Raw genomic sequence first — 16,999 nt, 5'->3', positions numbered from 1 at the left:
GGTGGCATGGATTGAGAAACACACATCAAATTAATACTTGAAGTCATGCAAGTTACATTTAAAAAACTCATCTAGCTTTTCCATGAACAAAAAAGCCATGTTTCATAAATGAGTAAAAATATTTGAAAATAACTCTGACAAAACCTATTTCTACCCACACATTTGTAATTTAACTCAAAAGTTGCTACCAATGTTAAAAAAGATGTAATCCACATTTTCAAACCTCTCATTAAATCTCCCTCAGAATCAACATCTTTTAAAAAACAAAATCAAGACACCCGAAGGCGATCATGGGTATTGATGGCCCTCATTTTAATAGCTTGACTTTCAACTTTCAGAATTCCCATGTTAACAACTAAGTGAAGGTACCAAAAGTAGTTACACATTTCAGATAAAATATTAACCAAGATCTTGCAGCAGAAGCAGTACAAAATCTCTCACACATTTAAGACTAAACATCCATTCTATATACTGTAATCCTCTTATTTTAAAAGCCTAACCTTTACAATTAGATGATAAAGAACAAAGGTTCATCATTAGAACTGTGGAACTTAATACCCAGTATGTGATAAAGCAAGCATAAATTTACAAACTATTAGGCACAGTTGGTTAAGTTGCAAAATTATAACAATAAATTAAGATTAGATTTTACTCTAAACTCTTCTTAAATGCTACTCAAGGGACCCAACTAGATCCTTCTGACATGATCTTTTGTCTCTTTTCATTACCTATTACCTTGCATATGCTTTTATTGTATAGTACTGTGAAGAGTACAAAATATTTGTTTAACATCACTATTTCCATACATTCCGTTACTAATTTCCTAGAGCAGACCATTTACTTTCAAATCATTTCCTCTTTACCTTTCTGAAACTCTCAATCAGTTTATAGATTTATCAGTTTTCAATTTACACAGATACATCTTTTTTTCCACATCAGCCATTACAATAAGATTACTAATAAATATGGACAGATTTAGTCTCTTATTCTCGGCCTGGATTCACCTTGCATTATTCAATGAAACAATCTCAAACCCATCCCAAGGACTCATTTTCAAAGCACCTTTTGCCCATTTGATGTGTCCAATTTTGATAAAAATTAAAAATATTAGTATCTATCAAATGTTTAAACTATCCAATAGTATGGATAGATTGTCCAAACTTGTTACCCTAATATTATTCCTTTCCCTTTTTGTTTTCAGCCTAAAAATATTTTTTTTTCCTATTTTTCCTACTCTCAACCTATTTGTTGCGGCATAATGAGCATATCCTTCACAATATGCTCTTACAATGACCTCAGGGTCTATTATTCTGGCTCTTTAAAAACAAATTTCCTCTTAACTGAACCCAACATCTAACTGTTTTGTTTAAAGGTGATACATATATATTAGCTATCAAGGGAATAGAGATGGGGTTAGTTCAGAAAATTTGGTAGTGAAGTAAACTATCAGCCATGACCTTGTTAAATGACAGAGTTGGCAGGATCAGCTGAATTATGTATTCCCTATCCACTTTTTTAGGTTAGGACTTTGTGAAACCAAACAATATGATTTGCCAGAAATCTGTTCCCATCCCAATTCAAGTGGTCTATTCTAGAGGAACAACTTCGCCTGTTTCTGGTGCTGAAGCTTCACAAAACAACTTTTACTCAGATCACTTATTCAAGTCTCTCTAAACCTCAGAAATTTTCCACATGGAAATGAACCTGTCAACAATAATAGAAACCCCCTCTAATCTGAAACCCACCCCCCCCAGCTCCCTCCAAACTCCTCCCCCTTCTCCTCCCTTCCCCGTTCCCTCCCTCCCCCACTCCCTCCCATCTCCTCCCTTCCCCGCTCCCTCCCATCTCCTCCCTTCCCCGCTCCCTCCCATCTCCTCCCTTCCCCGCTCCCTCCCATCTCCTCCCTTCCCCGCTCCTTCCCATCTCCCTCCTTCCCATCTCCTCCCTTCCCCGCTCCCATCTCCTCCCTTCCCCCGCTCCCTCCCATCTCCTCCCTTCTGATCTCCACCCTCCCCTTCTGATCTCCACCCTCCCCTTCTGATCTCCACCCTCCCCCTCAGACCTCCACCCTCCCCCTCAGACCTCCACCCTCCCCCTCAGACCTCCACCCTCCCCCTCAGACCTCCACCCTCCCCCTCAGACCTCCACCCTCCCCCTCAGACCTCCACCCTCCCCCTCAGACCTCCACCCTCCCCCTCAGACCTCCACCCTCCCCCTCAGACCTCCACCCTCCCCCTCAGACCTCCACCCTCCCCCTCAGACCTCCACCCTCCCCCTCAGACCTCCACCCTCCCCCTCAGACCTCCACCCTCCCCCTCAGACCTCCACCCTCCCCCTCAGACCTCCACCCTCCCCCTCAGACCTCCACCCTCCCCCTCAGACCTCCACCCTCCCCCTCAGACCTCCACCCTCCCCCTCAGACCTCCACCCTCCCCCTCAGACCTCCACCCTCCCCCTCAGACCTCCACCCTCCCCCTCAGACCTCCACCCTCCCCCTCAGATCTCCACCCTCCCTCAGATCTCCATCCTCCCTCAGATCTCCATCCTCCCTCCCACTCACTCTGATCACCTCTCCCACCCACTCCCTCTACTTCCATTCTCTCCTCACCCACTCCCTCCACTTCCACTCTCTCCTCACCCACTCCCTCCACTTGCTCCAGTCTACTCCTGCTTCCCCCACTGCCCTTCTGGTTTCCACCACCCCCTCTACACTCCTCCAGTCTCTCCTCTCTCCCACCCACCGGTCTCCTCTCTCTTCCCCTCCTCCCTTCCTGCCTCCCCTCCCTCTTCTAGTATCCTCCCAGTCTCCCTACCTCTTTTTGGTTTCCTCTCTCTCTTCCACAACCCCTCCTTTCAGCCTCCTCTCTCTTCCCCCACCCCCTTTCTTCCAGTTACCTCGCTGTTCCCACATCTCCTCCTTCTGGCCTCACCACCCTCTTCTGCCCAGTCTTCTCTCTCTTCTCACCCCACTTCCGGTTCTCCCTCTCCTTCCACTGTACTCCCGGTCTCCTCTCTCTCCCCCTCCTCCAGGTCTACTCCTCTCAGTCTTTTTTTCTCTCTCTCTCCCACTCTCCTCCTATTCCTCCGGGTCTCCCCTTTTTCCCCCTCCTCCTCCAAGTCTCCTCTCTCTCCTTCTCCTCCTGGTCTTCTTCCCCCCACCCAATCCTCACCCCATCTTCTCTACGCCCTGTCTCCCATCTCTCTCTCTCTCCCCCCACCAGTCTCCCCCACCTTCCCCATCTCCCCCTCCAAAATCTTCCCACCTCTACCCCAGTCTCCCCATCTCTCTCCCCAGTCTCTCCTCTGCCTCCCCCTCACCCCAATCCTCCAGCGTCTCTCATCTCCCCCAAACATCCCCGCGCTCTCTCCCCAGTCTCCTCATCTCACTTTCCCCCTTACCCTTCACTTCCCCTTTCTCCCTCTCTCCCCCTTTCTCCCTCTCTCCCCTTTCTCCCTCTCTCCCCTTTCTCCCTCTCTCCCCTTTCTCCCTCTCTCCCCCTTACACTCTCCCTCCTGTTTCTCATCCTCCAATTCATCCTCTCCCCATCTCCTCCTATCCTCGTCTCTCTCTCTCCTCCTATCCTCGTCTCTCTCTCTCCCCCAATCCCGTCTCTCTCTCTCCCCCAATCCCGTCTCTCTCTCTCCCCCAATCCCGTCTCTCTCTCTCCCCCAATCCCGTCTCTCTCTCTCCCCCAATCCCGTCTCTCTCTCTCCCCCAATCCCGTCTCTCTCTCTCCCCCAATCCCGTCTCTCTCTCTCCCCCAATCCCGTCTCTCTCTCTCCCCCAATCCCGTCTCTCTCTCTCCCCCAATCCCGTCTCTCTCTCTCCCCCAATCCCGTCTCTCTCTCTCCCCCAATCCCGTCTCTCTCTCTCCCCCAATCCCGTCTCTCTATCCCCCAATCCCGTCTCTCTATCCCCCAATCCCGTCTCTCTCTCTCCCCCAATCCCGTCTCTCTCTCTCCCCCAATCCCGTCTCTCTCTCTCCCCCAATCCCGTCTCTCTCTCTCCCCCAATCCCGTCTCTCTCTCTCCCCCAATCCCGTCTCTCTCTCTCCCCCAATCCCGTCTCTCTCTCTCCCCCAATCCCGTCTCTCTCTCTCCCCCAATCCCGTCTCTCTCTCTCCCCCAATCCCGTCTCTCTCTCTCCCCCAATCCCGTCTCTCTCTCTCCCCCAATCCCGACTCTCTATCCCCCAATCCCGTCTCTCTCTCTCCCCCAATCCCGTCTCTCTCTCTCCCCCAATCCCGTCTCTCTATCCCCCAATCCCGTCTCTCTATCAACCCCACCGCGTCTCTCACCCCCAACCACGTCTCTCTTCCTCCACCACCCCCGTTCCTCTCTCCCTCATCCCGTCTCTCTCTCCCCAATCCCGTCTCTCTCCCTCTCCCCAATCCTGTCTCGCTCTCTCCCTCCCCCTCCCCCGTCTCTCCCACCTCGCTCCCCCCCACTCCCGTCTCGCTCTCACTCCACCACCTCCAACCCTTTCCCATGCTATCCCTCTCTCTCTCCCACCCCATCTCTCTCCCCCTCGCCCCAACCCTCTTTCACTCATTCTTCTTCCCCATGCACCTCAGTCAACTTCTTGCATTACCATGTCAAGTCCCTGCCACCCTATCATCCACACAGAGACCCATATCTCTCCCTCCACTCCCCCCGACCCATACACCTCTCCCTCCCCCACCCCCCTGCCGATATGCCTGCATCCCCCACAGGCAGGGTCTACCCCGGGGTCCTCCCGCGGGCCCCCTCTCCCCCGCCCGTCAGCGCCCGGCCGGCCGGGATCTCCCTCCTGCCTCCAGCTCGTCCCCTCCTCCCTTAACTCCACAAAGAGTCGCCCCCACCCCGGGCACCGGCCGGCGCCTGACAAAAGGCGGTGCGGCCGGTCGCATCCTCCACCGGCATGGGACGGGGGGGGGGCGGCGGTTGCAGTGAAGCAGGCGCGCGTCTCCACCACCTCCGCCCCGGCCCCGTGGCTCCGAGGCGAGGCCGCGCCACCCTCTTACCTGCGGCCCGAGCTCTCAGCGCGAGCGCCTCATCCTTCCCGCACCACCCCCACCGCCGAGTCAGAAAACGCTCGCGCTCGGCGGCTGCAGCGTCCCACCGGGTGACCGCGCCGCCCTCTCGCTCATTTGCACCGGGCGGCGGTGGTGCGCGCGCACCTGCGCCCCCCCCCCCCCCCCCGCCGCCCCGGGCCGGAGCCGGGCTGTCACTCACCGGGGGCATCCGTCCGTCCGACCAGCTGGGCCGCCCGTGGCGCTGTGCTCTGCCCACTGATGCTCTGCCAGCCCATTGAGAATGACCCACCCGAGGTTAGACATGCGTGTGCCCTGGAGTGGTTCAGTACAGACCAGGGCTCCACCACTCACCTGAACTTTGGGGCCAACTCACAACAGCATCAGGCTTCATCGCCACATGCAATCAGAATTTATTGTCATGAACAAGTCAGCAATGTGTTGCTTTGCAGCAAATTCATATAAACCACTTTACAACAGCAAGTAAAAATAGTGCACGGAAAGAAAGATCAGCCAACAACCTTGCACTCAACGTCAGCAAAACCAAGGAGACGATTGTGGACTTTAGGGGGAAGTCAGGGGAACTCGACCAAGCCCTCATAGCAGATCAAATTCCTGGGTGTCAACATCTCCAAGGATCTATCCTGGAGCCTCCACGTTGATGCAATCGCGAAGGCGGCTCGTCAGCAGGTATACTTTGTGAGTTGTCTGAGGCGATTCGGTACATTGCCAAAGACTCTCAAACTTTTACAGGTGTACCGTGGAGGGCATTTGGGCATTCTGGCCTGGTATGGAGGTGCCAACTCTCAGGAGTAAAAGATGCACTAAATTTCCTCCTTGCTGCAGATATGCAGCTGTGTGCCATACACTAATAAAGCCACAGGAGCAGAAATAGCCCATTCAATCATGAGCTGATCCATTTACTCAGGCCCACTGCCTGGCCTTCTCCTCCTAACTAAACTTCGGTGCCCTGGATGATGTGTACACTTTTAAATTTAGACATACAGCATGGTAACAGGCCATTTCGGACCACTAGTTCATGCTGCTCAATTTACACCCAATTGACCTACACCCCCGGTATGTTTTGAACGGTGGGAGGAACAGGAGACCCCAGGGAAAACCCACGTATACACGGGGAGAGCATACAAACTTACAGACATCGCTAGATTTGAAGCCCAGTCCTAATCACAACGTCCATATATTACTGATATTTCGGGCCTGAGCCCTTCTTCAAGGTGGGAGTCCAGATTGTGGAGTCTCCCAGAACTAAATAAAAGCTTAAATTTTTTTCCCTTGGATTAGAAGATGGAATATATAACTGCATTATTTAAGAAAGGAGGTAAAGATAAACGGAAAACAATTGATTTGTACCTCAAAATATGTTACAATGTGTAACACAGAACAATACAGCACAGGAACCAGCCCTTCAGCCCATACATGTCCAAAACAAACTAAAACTCTGCTGCTTCCACCTGATAGATGGCCCTTCATATTCATGTGTTTATGCAAAAACCGGTTAAATGTTACTATTGCATCTGCTTCCACCACTTCTCTTGGTTGCCTCTTCTGAGCACCACTGTGCAGGTGGTCCAGTGTAGGCTAACGTTTGTAGCCAAGAATTTGAAACATGCACTCCCCACAGGTAGCAATGTTTCTTCAAGGTAGACCTTCTGCCTCTCAGCACCAGGGAGCTGGCGATCAATCCAGAGCTGGGCTGCTGTCTGTGTGGAATTTACATGTTCTCCCTGTGACAGCAGAGGCTTCCTCAGGGTGCTCCAGTTTCCTCCCACATCTTGAAGGTTCATTGCTTAAGTGGCACCTGTAATTTGAGTGGTAGAATCTCATGGGAGTTCATGAGAATTGAAGAGAATTTAAACAAAGGGATTAGTACAGGACAAGTGTTCATGAATGTCTGATGGTCAACGGAAACCCACTGGGCAGTGCATCTGTCATTACTCCTGAAAAATCAATTAATTTTAGGCCACACCCCAGAGTCTGCAACCAGCAGAAAATGTTCATTGCTTTTGATATTTCTTAAATACCTCAAAGGCTTCTTTTCTGGTAGGACCTCCCACCCAACCACTCTTACAGCTTTGCCAACGTTCTCCGATTTGAAAAATGCCCTCAGACCCCAGGACTTCTTTCCCATATACTGCCACACCAGCCCACCCCACCACATAATTAGTTCATGCTGACAAACCAATCACAATTTCTATGGTACAAAGGATTAGAACGTCCGTTCAGGCAACATCCGACCGCATATACGTCTGTGGTCCCATAAGGTTATAATAGATTATCCATTGCCTATTTCTGTATTTCTGGGGTGCATATTTCAACAACACTGTCTCACCCCTATCTGGTTCCACCATTCTCATCTGTCCTTTACCTGCTCCTGTTCTTACTATTCTAGCCACACCCCCTTCCAAATGGTCTCCTTCCCCACCTTCTTCTGGCAAGTATCTTATCACAACTTGAACCCTCCCCTGCCATTCCATTTTTATACTTGATATTTCCCTGACCCTATTTCTCTCCATGTATACTGCCTGATACATTGAGTGAATAAATAAAAGTGGGAGGAACTCCATTTCAATGACCTTACAGCTAAAAAGTAGAGTCTTAGTTGATGAATCAAATTATTCTTGTTGAATAACACCTGCAAGTCATGCAAGGGGGAGCAAGCCTTGAAGAACACAGCTGTTAGACTGCCTTTGCTGTATGGAAGAGAACAGAAAAGTTATATTTACTTCATCGTATTCTCATGAACCTACCTGCTCAGGTACACATGTCCATGACTGCAATTAAAAAATTACTGTACACTCCTTGTCGAGACAAAGTCCTGTCTTCACCCACTCCATAATAATGTGTGACAGATGGGGAAAAAAATCAGAACAGATCAAAACTACAAATGCATGAGCTTGCATAGGCCATCAGAAGCAACGGACGTTCTAATCCTTTGTACCATAGAAATTGTGATTGGTTTGTCAGCATGAACTAATTATGTGGTGGGGTGGGCTGGTGTGGCAGTATATGGGAAAGAAGTCCCATATAAAATCCCTCATTACTTTTCCCCCAACAATAAGTATACTATTTTGGATTGAGTCAGGGGAGACAATCTACCAGGGGTAAGTCGTGGCGGTCACATCATTGACACAGATTCTAGCCCTTCGGCTCAGAAGGGAAGGGGGGAGAAGAGGAAAACTATAATGATTGGGGATTCGTTAGTTAGACAAACAGATAGGAGGTTCTGTGGACAAGATCAAGGCTCTGAGATAGCATGTTGCCTCCCAGGGTCAGGGACATCTCTGATGGAGTCCACAGCATTCTCAGGGTGAACAGCCAGATCTCGTGGTAGGAGTGACATAGGTAGGAGTATGGATGAGCTCTTGAGGAGCAAAAAAAGGGGAGTAAGGAAAAAAAAATGAGAAGCAGGTCCTCAAGCGCGGTAATCCCAGGATTGCTGTCTGTGTCATGAACCAGTGAGGGTAGGAATACAAAGATGTGGCAGATGAATGCTTGGCTGAAGAGTTGGTGCAGTGATTCAGATTTGTGGATCTTTGGAATTTCTTCTGGGGAAGGTCTGACCTGTACAAAAAGGACAGGCTGCAGCTGAACTTAAGGATAACCAATATCCTGGCGAGCAGGTTTGCTAGATCTGTTGGGGAGGGTTTAAACTAGTTTAGCAGGAGGAGGGAACCGGAATGTGAGTGTAGAAAATAGGGCAGAAAGTCCTGAGTTTGTGTGGAAGGGCAGGCAGTTGAGGAAACATAAATGGAGTTAGTTAGAGGGTTTGAAACATGTCTATTTCAATGCTAGGAGTATTACGAATAAAGGAGATGATCTTTAAAGCATGCATTACTATGTGGAACAATGATGTTGTGGCCGTTAGAGACTTGGCTGGAGGAAGGGCAGGATTGGTTGATGCAGGTACTGGCATTTAAGTGTTTTAAAAGGAATAGGATGAACGCTGTGGGGGAGTAGCATTACTGGTCATCTATCGAAAGGGAGAATGCTGCAGAGGGAATGGCTACTGAATTGATGTGGGTGGAAGACAGAAATAGGAAGTGAGCAAACACTGCATTGAAAGCAGTTTATAGTCCCCCTCAGGGCACCAAGGAACAAATAAGTACCGATGCAGAAATTACAGGGCTGTTGTCATGGGAAACTTCAACTTCCATAATATTGACAGACACTTCCTGAATGCAAGAGGGTTAGATGAGGGTGAATTTGTCAGGTATGTCCAAGAAGGTTTCTTGATCCAGTATGTGGGTCAGCTGACAAGAGGAGAGGCCATACAAGTTTGAATATTGGGTAATGAAGCTGGTCAGGAGGTGGCAGTCCTCTCGGTGGGGGAGCATTTCTGTGAGAGTGACCATAATCCCTGACCTTTAGCATAGCTATGGACAAGGATAAAAGCAGACAAAATGGGGAAGTGTTTAATTGGGGAAGGGCTAATTATGATGAGATGAGGCAGAAATTTGCAAGAGCATAATGGAAACATGTTCACAGGAGAAAGTACAGAACTAATGTGGAGGATGTTTAGGGACCACTTGTGCTAGGTTCATCCCACTGGGACAGGGAAAAAATGGTAGTAAAAGGGAAATGTGGTGTCAAAACAGGTGAGGCAGATTGTTAAAAGGAAAAAAGAAGCATACATTTAAGGAGCAGGAAACAGGAAAGGCTCAAGTGAATCATATTGCTGAGCATTGGCTATGATCTTTGAGTCCACTTGGTCGTAGGGGAGGTGCCAGAGGATTGGAGAATGGCAAATGTGGTCTCCTTATTTAAAAAAATGGTAAAGGGAGGATCCTGGAAATTAGAGACTGGTGAGCCTTACATCAGTGGCGTGCAAACTATTGGGCAGGATTCTTAAGGATAGGATCTATGAGCATTTGGAGAAGTACAGTTTACTCAAGGATAGTCAGCATGGCCATGTGAAGGTGAGACCATGTCCTTTATATAGCAAAGATAAAAATACACAACTGTCACTTCGGCCTTGAACCCTTCATCAAGGTATGGAAAAATGTCGGCAGGCTTCTGAACAAAGGAGTGGGGAGGGTGGTCGAAAAAGTAGGAGTAAAAGGTGGAGAAGGGAGGGAGGAGACAGCAGCAATCAAGGGGAGAAGGGATGGCAAAGTGAATTGAGAGGGAAACGAGAGAGGAGAATTGGGGCTGCGTCATGCACCCATGATGAGCTTGTCAATTTTTTTCAATTCTCACCCATCTTCCACCCTGATCTCAAACTCACCAGGTCCATCTCCAACAACATTCTCCCACTCCTGGATCTCTGTCTCCATCTGGGAGACAAGCTTTGCATCAACATATATTGCAAACCCACTAACTCCCACAACTAACTTGACTACAATTCCTCCCACTCTGTCCCCTGCAAGGATTCTATCCCCTTCTCTCAATTTCTCCATCTCCACCCCACATGTTCATAAGATGAGGTCTTCCAGTCCAGATCTTCTGAAATGTTTGCCTTCTTCCACAAACATATTTCCCCCTCCACCAACATCAATTCAGCCCTCATCAGCATCTCCCACTCATCAGCCCTCATCAGCATTTCCCACTCATCTGCCCTCATCAGCATTTCCCACTCATCTGCCCTGCCCTCAGAATAAGCATAGAATCCCCCTCATCCTCACCTATTATCCCACCAGCCTCTGTATTCAACACATTATCCTCCAGAATTTCCAGCACTTACAACAGGATCTCACTATCAGACACATCTTCCCCCTCTGCTTTCTGTAGGGACCACTCCCTCTGTGACTTCTTTGTGCACTCATCCTTCCCCACTAATCACCTCCCAACACTTGTGCCAACACCTCCTCCCTCACCACAGTCCAGGGCTCCACAGGACTGATTTACTGTATTTGGTGCTCCCTTTGTGGCCTTCTCTACATCACAGAGACTGAGCACAGATTAGGAGTTTGCATCACTGAGCACCTTCACTCAGTCCACACCAGTGATAGAGACCTCCCAGTGGCCAACTATTTCAGTTCTGTGTCACACTCCCATACTCACCTGTCTATGCATGGCCTTATTGGGGAGTATTATGGTAACCGTTGAGGTGGGGGTGGGTGGGCTGGGGGAGATCAGGTACCATACCTGCCATGGACCTCCTCCACCCAGTGCACTGTCACATTTCCACCTCCCTCCGGCATTTCATACCAAACACACATGCTTCTCGCACGTGGAGAGGAAACTACATGATTCATTTTGGTGACACCCCTTCTGATGGCATTACCTGGTGTGGTCTCATTCTTAACTTACAGCTGAATGCCATAATTGAGTTCTTTATTGTGTTGTTCAGTTAAAGCCTTACTTCAGAAAATTAAATGTTAATCTGCACCTTTTTGACATTTGGATCAGATTCACAATCCAAAGATGACAGCACAGAACCTTCAGTTACTCTTAAGAAACAAATGAAGAGTGTGCCCAATAATTATCAAAGAATAAACTAAGGTGGTCAAAGTGAAGGGAGTGGTTTCAACATGGAATGATCTCAAATTACAGTACAGGAAAAAGCTAACAGTTTGTTTGATCCAACTTTAAAAACGTATGAAGTCGGACATGATAGGTTTTGACATTTATATAAAAACAAGCCGGTCATTCTTCCCTGCACTGTAATTGAGATTGTTTAGTATTACTTCACATGAGCTTGTGTTATACACTGTTTGATTGCGATACATCTGCTCAATTTGTATTTGTGAGATTTATAAAATGCCTGGAGCAACACAATCTATTAGTTAAAATCTGTACTTTAACCTTGGTTAGATGAACTCATGGAGAATAAATGAACTATTAGCCACTGCTATACATCGACACCGTGAGCAGGAAAGGGCTTTGGCAAATACTAGAGCGCCTCGGATGCCCCCCAAAGTTCCTCAACATGGTTATCCAACTGCACGAAGACCAACAAGGTCGGGTCAGATACAGCAATGAGCTCTCTGAACCCTTCTCCATTAACAATGGCATGAAGCAAGGCTGCGTTCTCGCACCAACCCTCTTTTCAATCTTCTTCAGCATGATGCTGAACCACGCCATGAAAGACCTCAACAATGAAGACGCTGTTTACATCCGGTACTGCACGGATGGCAGTCTCTTCAATCTGAGGTGCCTGCAAGCTCACATCAAGACACAAGAGCAACTTGTCCGTGAACTACTCTTTGCAGACGATGCCACTTTAGTTGCCCATTCAGAGCCAGCTCTTCAGCGCTTGACGTCCTGTTTTGCAGAAACTGCCAAAATGTTTGGCCTGGAAGTCAGCCTGAAGAAAACTGAGGTCCTCCATCAGCCAGCTCCCCACCATGACTACCAGCCCCCCCACATCTCCATCGGGCACACAAAACTTAAAACGGTCAACCAGTTTACCTATCTCGGCTGCACCATTTCATTGGATGCAAGGATCAACAACGAGATAGACAACAGACTCGCCAAGGCAAATAGCGCCTTTGGAAGACTACACAAAAGAGTCTGGAAAAACAACCAACTGAAAAACCTCACAAAGATTAGCGTATACAGAGCCAGTGTCATACCCACACTCCTGTTCGGCTCCGAATCATGGGTCTTCTTCCGGCATCACCTACGGCTCCTAGAAAGCTTCCACCAGCGTTGTCTCCGCTCCATCCTCAACATTCATTGGAGCGACTTCATCCCTAACATCGAAGTACTCGAGATGGCAGAGGCCGACAGCATCGAATCCACGCTGCTAAAGATCCAACTGCGCTGGGTAGGTCACGACTCCAGAATGGAGGACCATCGCCTTCCCAAGATCGTGTTATATGGCGAGCTCTCCAATGGCCACCGAGACAGACGTGCACCAAAGAAGAGGTACCAAGGACTGCCTAAAGAAATCTCTTGGTGCCTGCCACATTGACCACCGCCAGTGGGCGGATATCGCCTCAAACCGTGCATCTTGGCGCCTCACAGTTCGGCGGGCAGCAACCTCCTTTGAAGAAGACCGCAGAGCCCACCTCACTGACAAAAGACAAAGGAGGAAAAACCTAACACCCAACCCCAACCAACCAATTTTCCCCTGCAACCGCTGCAACCATGTCTGCCTGTCCCGCATCGGACTTGTCAGCCACAAACGAGCCTGCAGCTGACATGGACATTTACCCCTCCATAAATCTTTGTCTGCGAAGCCAAGCCAAAGAAGAAGAAAGACAGCATTCAATTTTTGGCTGATCTTGGTATTCTCAATTGCTTTTCTAAATTCCAAATTTAATTTTACTGAAGTAACTTGCACTTCCTGTAGATAATTCACACCACCACCAAAGGTTGTTTCCATTCAGGATATTTTTAAATTAATCATTAAAGAACAAAATAATCTATATCCTTCCCAATTAACCAGTAACATTAGAGTAAACACAGTTGATTTTACAAGAATGCAACTAATCCAAACGAGAAACTTGTGCTTTTTAAACCCCCTATCGCATATTTCTGAACACGTACGCCGTCCCTCATATACTCAAAGTGCTTGTCAAGATAAACAGAATTATATAAATATATTTTGTAATCAAGTTCTCCCATTTCTTATACCTTGTTTCTCATACCTTGAGGAAGGGCACAGGACCAAAATATTCAATACATATAGTATCTTTGCCTCCTATGGACCCGACAAGCCTGTTGAGTTCCTCCAGCATTTTTGTTTTTACTCCATTCACAGTGTTTGCAGACTTTCCTGTTTCTCTCACATTTCTTATCACTAACTTTACCTGACACTCATGGCCACCCTTTCATTTTGGGTCAACATTTAATGGAGTGGTCTCCCAAGTATTTGGCAGAGTCTGACTTTACCTGTGCCATCACCCCATGAAGACTTTCCAAGCTCCTAATGCTGCCTCTGCCTTAGCAGGATTCCTCAGTTTCCTGTTCCTCAGCACTGAGAGGATGACCAGCACGTTGCCCAGGATGTCCACAATGAAGGTGAAGATCAGGACTGCGGCCAGCACCGTGGTGATTCCAACCCCAATGAAGGGGGTCTGCTCCGATGCCCAGGAGTTGGGCTCCAAGCTGTTCTCATCTTCAGCCATCACTACTGCTTTGCATTCAACTCCCGACTTTCAATGGGCAAAGTCAGCCCTGAACGTGGGCTTTGACTGAGCAGAGTGCCTCTTCCCAAAGGCAGGTCGCCCCATCTCCCTCTCTCTGTTCATCTCACCATTGCTCCTACTTCAGAAAGTTGACTTGCTTCAAGAAACATTGCTTTCTGCAGAATTCAGAGTTGGAGACTTATTTGGGGTCCAGTCATGCGTTCATGCTCGCTGTTATCTCCATGAGCACCACCTTTATCTAGAGAGGCCCTCTTTCATTGCTGGGTGTATCCAATGCTGCTTCTCCTTGGGGCTTTTATTGGGAAGGCTGCATCACTGGTTTTGAGTATTACAGGCTACTCTCCATCTCTCCATCCTGCGCTTGGTGATCACATCACGAGCAAGCGGTGCCATTAACCCCCCCACTCCCCCAGTGATGCTGGTGCTGCAGGTGTGTAGGGGCACAATAACTCATTTGGGGTAGCATGACCCACAAATGCCCCCCATGATGCTGAGCCTGCCACCAAGACCACAGGCAAATTGGAGGAACAACATCTGATTTTCTGTCTGGGCACTCTCCAGCCAGATAGTATTAACATCAACTTTTCCAGTTTCTGCTAAGCTGCTCTCCTTTCCCCCACCCTTCTTCCCCTTCCCCCTTTCCAGTTCTCTTCCCCCCTATCCCCTTTATTCACCTAGCCATCTCTCCTCCCCTTGCTCGTTGCTCTCTTCCCTCCCTTCTCAACCTATTACCTCCTGCATTTGTGACCACATCTCCCCCACCCCTCACCCCCATTCTTTTGTTTGGATGCCTGCTGACATTTTTCCATACCTTGATAAAGGACACTGTTTGACCTGCTGAGTTTCTCCAGTATTGTTTTTACTTCAATACGGTGTCTGCAGATTTTCAAGTTTTAATTCTGGCTTGGAGAAGGGAAGGCAATGCCTCACATTTAATTGAGTTTTTTGAGGAGGTAAACAAAATAATTTGATGAGGTAAGGCAGTAGATGTGGTCTACATGGATTTTACTAAGGCATTTGACAAGGTCCCCCATGAGAGACTCATTCAAAAAGTTATGAGGCATGGGTTTCATGAGGCCTTGGCTGCATGGATTAAAAATTAGCTTATATGTCGAAAGCAGAATGTAGTAGTGGGCAGAAAGTATTCTGCCTGGTGGTCGGTGACTATTGGAGTTCCAGATGGATCTGTTCTGGGACCCCTGCTCTTTATGATTTTTATAAATGACCTGAATGAAGAAGTAGAAGAATGGGTCAGCAAATTTGCAGATGATACAAATGTTGGAGGAGTAGCTTATCACAGATGACAAAAGGATTCAGTCAGCATGCAAAGTTGGGCAGAAAAGTGGCAGGTGGAGTTCAATCCGGATAAGAGTGAGGTGAAAGCTTTATGGTGAGGGAGGGCAAGTATAAAGAAGATTTAGGTTTTTACACAGAGTACCAAGTGCCTGGATCATGCTACCAGGAGAAATAGTGGAAGCAGTATACATGGAGGCCATTTGTCCTTTTGTGACTGAGGTGATTCTTTGAAGTAGCTATCCTTTTAGTGCCACACCAAATCAGAGTTGCATTCCAAATTTTGTTCATGATTCCAAATTAGGCAGAGACAGAAACTACAAATAATAGTGAAACAAAAACCACATCAATATATTTCCAAATGCTTAAATGGAAAATTAGCTTATATCTATGTAAATAATGGGAAATTATTTAATTTGATAGGAAGAATAAGGAAATAAAAATCAAGATAGAATGGAGAGAAAAAGAGAACTTACGATTCAGATTCCCATCGTTAATCAGAATAATGCAAGTGAACAAAACAGAAAAGGGGGATAGAATTTAAAAATAAGCAAGTTTTGTTAAATAAGATTGAGAACTGCTGTAGTAGAGGTTATTAAAAGGGCTTGAAACATTGCTTATATATCTTTTACTCCTATGGGAACTGCAAGTCCTGACAAGTTCCTCCAACATTTCTCTGTGCTTACTGCAATCACAATGTGTGCAGACTCTCGTGTTTCACTCCATTCAGCTGCCCCACTGAAAAATCTATTCAAGGGATGCCTACACTGAAGAAGTTCTCCTCGCTTCGAAGGGAGTTCTGTGGGGGTCTCTCTCACTGATCCCCATCTGCACTCCCTACTCTCCTGAAGAAGGGCTCAGGCCTGAAAGGTCAGTTATATATCTTTACACTGCGAGATTGGCTGAGTTCCGCCAGCATTTCTGTGCTTTTACTGTCATTAAAGCCTCTTTCACACTTGCAAGTGGCCAATCAGCCTAAAAAGAGTCTAGTGTGGAATGAAAATTGTCTCAACGCCGACATTAAATGAAGTCATTCTCATGCTGGGGATAGACTGCCTCGACCCCTAGTACAATCCCCAGCACCTGCAGATGCCAACGTTGCAATCAGGCAAGTGTAGAATGGGCAATTGCATTCTAGAATAGAAATGGCCCAAGTTTTTGCATGAGTGCAGGAACATGAAGGAAGCAAAGATTAAAATGAAGGTATAAAGTTTGCTGCTGGAAAGTCGCAGCTGGAAAGAGAGAGAGAGAGAATAAATAGCAATAGCAGTCAATTTTTAAACAGCATGGGAAAGTTGGTAGCGCTATAGCCCACAATTTATAAAGACTGTGAGAAAAAGTGATGGCAGACAAGACTTCCCAGAATGCTATGTGGCAGATAAATCCCTTCATGAATGCTCCAAGAATACTTCTCTTCCAAACAGAATTCTGGGAGGACAGGTCTGCCATCACTCCCCACCCCCCGCCCCACCACCACACTATTTATAAATTGTGCACAATAATGCTACCAACGTCCCCACACTGTATAAATTGTGCATGATACTGTTGCCAACTTTCCATGCTGTTTAAAAATTGCCCGCTATTGCTATTCATTGCTAGCACTTTCCCATGGTCCCTTATAAAAATTTATATAGGTTG

The 16,999-nt window shown here is 47.5% G+C and overlaps 1 protein-coding gene across 10 annotated transcripts in view; it reads right to left on the bottom strand.

Annotated features, from left to right (window-relative positions):
- Positions 1-16,999, bottom strand: part of fam49bb (family with sequence similarity 49 member Bb) — a 212,746-nt gene that overhangs the window by 159,277 nt on the left and 36,470 nt on the right. For 2 of the 10 annotated variants that reach the window (XM_069920524.1, XM_069920519.1), the window contains exon 1: positions 5,004-5,139. The exons of the other annotated variants lie outside the window; for them this stretch is intronic. The gene's annotated coding sequence lies outside the window, so the exon portion shown is untranslated. Of the gene's footprint in view, positions 1-5,003; positions 5,140-16,999 lie in introns of those variants that run through there. 10 annotated transcript variants of the gene reach the window in all.

The sequence above is a fragment of the Narcine bancroftii genome, chromosome 2 (genome assembly GCF_036971445.1).
Source record: "Narcine bancroftii isolate sNarBan1 chromosome 2, sNarBan1.hap1, whole genome shotgun sequence".
Classification (NCBI taxonomy): domain Eukaryota; kingdom Metazoa; phylum Chordata; class Chondrichthyes; order Torpediniformes; family Narcinidae; genus Narcine; species Narcine bancroftii.
Note: the sequence above shows the minus strand (reverse complement) of the source record. Positions and strands in the feature narration are given on the sequence as shown.